Source organism: Leptonychotes weddellii, chromosome 1 (genome assembly GCF_054177405.1).
Source record: "Leptonychotes weddellii isolate Sample4059 chromosome 1, ASM5417740v2, whole genome shotgun sequence".
Lineage (NCBI taxonomy): Eukaryota > Metazoa > Chordata > Mammalia > Carnivora > Phocidae > Leptonychotes > Leptonychotes weddellii.
The window spans coordinates 64,758,605-64,763,332 of record NC_138369.1 but is presented as its reverse complement, the minus strand read 5'-3'; the positions used below and the strand labels follow the sequence as shown (position 1 = coordinate 64,763,332).

Sequence of the window (4,728 nt, the reverse complement as noted above, 5' to 3'; positions counted from 1 at the left end):
CCGTTACCTGGGAGCTCTGCCACACTCAGGCACCCCCAGTCTTTCTGTGACCCCGAGGGTCCTGAGACCACACTGTCCCGGAGGGTTCCACCCCCCGCTTAGCCACCAGAGTGACGTCCCTCAGCGGAGCAGACTTAAAAGTTCCGATTTTGTGCTCCGTGGTTCTATCACTTGCCAGAAGCGGGCGACGGAGGCCCCTCCCCCGCCGTCTATCCTCCCGAGTATCGCCTCGGATTCACTTCTCCTCACGTCCTACCTTCCAGAAAGTGGTCGCTTTTCTGATGAGAGAGTTGTTGCTCTTCTTTTCTTCGATCTCCTGTTGAGTTTGTAGGTGTTCAGAATGGTTTGATCCCTATCCAGCTGAATTCCTGAGAGGAGACGAAATCCAGGTCTCCTACTCCTCCGCCATCTTGCTCCGCCCCCTCCAAATTGCGGCTTTTTAATTGAGAATGTCTTCTTGGTCTGGAGGAATAGAGTTCTGGAGTAAAGTAGCAGGTTCCCTTTTTAGTAGACACCTCCTGTCTGCTGCTGGAACACATCAATTGTATCCTCAGCCTCCATTTCCAACTGTGCAGGTGTGTCTGTTTCATTGATTGGCTGCCCATCAAATCGGAATCTGATCTGCCTCCTTGACAAACCCTGTCGTTCACAATAGGCTTTCATTAGTTTACTAAGTGGTGTATGCTTCTTAATCTTAAACTGTACCACAGAACCATCCTGCCCCGCCACCTTCAAATTAATATGATAGTTGTTCTCAGTCTTGACTCCTTCCATAGGCTTTTCGTCGGCCATGGTGAGTGCCAGAGTCTCCTCAGCTGCTGCTTCACATAAAACGTACCAGGTCCGCACCGAACAAGCACACAAGCAGCACCAGGAGCCGCAGAAACAACACACATATTTATATTGTAGAATTCTCCAAATCCTCACTGGTGTGAATAAAGTAGGAGTTGATTATTTTCCAGTGTTTCGTGCTTCACATTCCCTAGTTTGCCTGAGAGGTTGTGGGCTTGAGGTCTTATAGCACTTGGTTTATCTATTAACCAAGATGCTTTTGACCAAGACAACAATCCAAGGTCCAGCTGCAAGAACCAAGCCTCGTTGCTTCCTTAAATGTCAGAGAACAAGCTAAGAAAGGAAAGTATAACAGGTAAAGGTCAAAGTGGGAATGAGGCAAGACCATCTGGGTCTACTTCTTTGACCACTTGAGTTGCCTTGTGTTTTTGTTCCTGGATGTTGGCCAAATATCTGAAGAGTGAATTGGCTTAGCTCTGGGTAAAGCAAGAGTTGGGGCAGACACTGAGCCACTTGGTTTCACAGGAATATACATGATATATCTTTTTAAGGTTTGCAAATGGTGCTAGGAATCCTGTTTTGAGAGGTGTTCTCGCAGGAGAGTGGCACAGGATGTGTGGCCAAAGGCAGTCAGGAAACCTAAGTAGGAGACCAGAATGCAATGAAAAGAGGAACTCTCCATGCACCATCATTTACTGGCTGGATGACTCGGCAAGTTTTTAAATTTTTCTGTGCTTCAGTTTCCTAGAGATGGTAATTCCTACTTCATAGGTTTGTTGTGAAGATTCAATGAGTTCATTCATGAAAAGTGTTTTTAAAAGTATCTGGTACTAGTAAGTGGTCAATAAGTATTAGCATCATCAGGATCATTGTCTTTAAGAGGGTCACCCAAGTCCATCTATGACAAATCTCTTTCCATCAGTTGAAGTCTTTGAAGGTGGATGTTAGAGATTGTTGGGCTAAAAAGTCTCATTCTTTCCCAAGGATTGGATGTGAGAAGAGAAGAGAAGGGGGAAGGGAAAGACATTTTCAATCCTGTCCAAAGGAGGGCCACCTGTAGGGGCAACGAGCGACTGAGACAGACAGTGTGGAGTGGACTGCTGGAAAATTCCTATTGGAGGGAGGGAAGAAGTGGGGCGGGAGTGGCCAAAGAGAGAAAACATTTCACCTGTGTCACAGGAAGCACATATTCCCCTGGTGGTCTCTGAATAAACCATGAAAGTTCCCAAGAAGGAGAATCAATTTTCATCAATTGTCTGGCTCACATGTCATCATATGACAATGACAGGACCAGTCCAGTGAAATTTTGCTGCTCTTTTTCCCCAACTTCTCTCCCAGCTGCTTTGACTTCCAGAATGAGTCAGCAATCTTGATGGGGGTGGGGAACAGGGATGAGGAAGGAGGGGTGGGGATGAAGGGCATGAATAGGCAGATTCATGCTGCTTCCCCCAGCTTCCTGTTTTCAGAACCCTTCAGAGTTCAGAAAGGAGAATGTTTTACCTTAAAATCATGTTCAAATTTTTTGATTATTATATGATATTATGGACGTTTAGCTACTAAACTTAGACAAGTTTTCTAACTTAAGATGACTATAAGCCATGTTACTTTCTTCCTTCTTTCTTCTCTCCCTCCCTCCCTCTCTTTCTTCTTCTTTCCTTCCTTCCTTTTCAGAGTTATTAGAAAAAATCACAGGACTACCTAGTGCCTGAGTTTTCATCCTGGGGCAGAGGGCAAGTTTCCACATTGAATGCATCTTAACAGGAGAGTAGGAGGCCTGAAAATAAAGATGAGGACAGATTACATGACATAACTTCTCTTTGTTTAATATACTGGTTATTTTTAAAAGATTTATTTATTTATTTGAGAGAGAGAGAGAGGGTGTACTCCCGAGTGGGAGGAGGGGCAGAGGGAGAGACTTTCAAGCAGATTCCCCCCCTAAGCAAGGAGCCTGATGTGGGGCTCAATCCCAGGACACTGAGATCATGACCTGAGCTGAAATCCAGAGTAGGCTGCTTAACCGACTGAACCACCCAGGCACCCCGGGGATGAAATTTTTTAATGTCACTAAGAAAGAAGGATAATAAACCATGTGAAGACAGCTTTTCTTAACAGGATTATGCACATAAAGCCAATTGTCCACATTTGCACCACATTATTTTATTCTGGTGTCACTGCTAGTTTTGAAGGATTTATATTTGACAGATGGTACCTAATGCAGCTTTTTTCCCCCCTCACCTATTGTGAAGAGGAAACCATTGCCAAGATTTCACAATATGAAAATTGCTCCTGTTTCCTAAAGGGCAAAAATGAATCACTTTCTTTCTGGATTCCGAACAAGTTGGGAGGGCTCAGAAAGACATTGCCGTGGTTTACTTGCCAGAGTGCTGACATTCAATGCTGCATGTATTTCTGGGAGAAGATTTCTTGTTGTCTCCCTAGAATAGCCAGCCAGTTCCTAATGTTAAAGTGTTAAAGTTGGAGTCAAGTCATTTTATACTGTATAGATCTCTGTGCGTGGAGTTACAAAAATTTAAAGTGTTTTTTAAAATAAAGCGTTTTGCAATGTGTACCAATTATTACTCTTCTACTCCTAATCTTAGCATTGTTAAGGAGTTCTTAGTTCATCTCCTGGTAGTTGAAGAAGGTAATAACTTGTTTTGAAAAAAAAGAGATTGAAACATCAACTCAGTTTACTCTTGTTTTATCCAAATTCTCATTTTTTAAGAGCAGTACAAAGTACTGCTTCCTTCAGAAGGCTTTCTTAATTTTCACTTTTAGCAACACATTACTCTTTTGGTATTGACTTTTATTTTCTCTCTAGTCTATTTTGTTCTCTTTGTCTAATTTATGTAGCATTGTCTTCTCAACATGTTTATATGCTTCATAATTTTGACTTAGATACTTATATCTATGATACAGATATCTGTGTACTATATTCTCATAACCTAGTACCATACCATACCAGGCATTTGGTAGGACCTCAGTGAGTCTGATTATGAGAGTGACATCTTTCTAGGGAATTAGAGTTAATGAGGAAACAGTTATTAATTAAATAGTTAGACTAAGGAAATAGTTCATAAGAACTGTTTGCCCTCTACTTCTGTTAAAGGGTCCCTCTCCCAGCCTCAATTCTGCCCCTTTTGATTCATCTGCCATGTGATGTCAGAGAACTTTTTTAAGCTGCACACCTGATTATGCCATGCCTCTGGTTAGTGGCTTCCCATGATCTTCAGGAGAAGAGTCAAAGTGTGTCATTGGCCCCCAGCGCTCTCTGTGATCTGAGTGCCTAGCACTCTCCCAGGTTCCTTCCACTCTTTCCAGCACACACTTCAGCCCCACCTCAGAGTCCTCCTGCAGTGACTGTACCAGAATTTACCTGGCCTCATTGGCTTTTCCCCCTCTATGAGAGGTTGAATTGTGTCCTCCATCCCCACTCATATGTTTAAGTCCTAACCCCAGTACCTTCAGAAGGTGGCTTTGTTTGAAAATAGTTTCACTGCAGGTGTGATTAAGTGAAGATGAAATCATACCTGAGGACAACAGGCCCCTAATCCAGTATGACCGGTGCCCTTGGAAAAAGGGAGAATTTGGACACAGACATGCAACCAGAAAGAGCATCATGTGAGGATTGCCGTGACGCTGTCACAAGTCCAGGAACCACCAGAAGCCAGAAGGCAGTGCCTTCAGAGGGAGCACGGCCCTGTTGACACCTTGATTTCAGACTGCAGCTTCCAGAACTATGAGACAATAAAGTTCTATTGTTCCCAGCCACCCGATTTGTGGCTCTTTGTTATGGCAGCCCTAGGAGACTAGGACACCTTCTTTACGCTCGGTGAACTCCTACCCACTGTTCCGTATTTGGCTCAACTGTCTCCTCTTTTGGAAGCTTCTTCTGACATCCCCACCCTCTCCTGCTGCTGAATTAGGAGTCCCTTC

The 4,728-nt window shown here is 43.8% G+C and overlaps 1 pseudogene; it reads right to left on the bottom strand.

The window, feature by feature from the left end:
- Positions 1-430: 430 nt before the first annotated feature.
- On the bottom strand, positions 431-1,204 carry LOC102749385 (small ubiquitin-related modifier 2 pseudogene; annotated as a pseudogene).
- Positions 1,205-4,728: the final 3,524 nt, after the last annotated feature.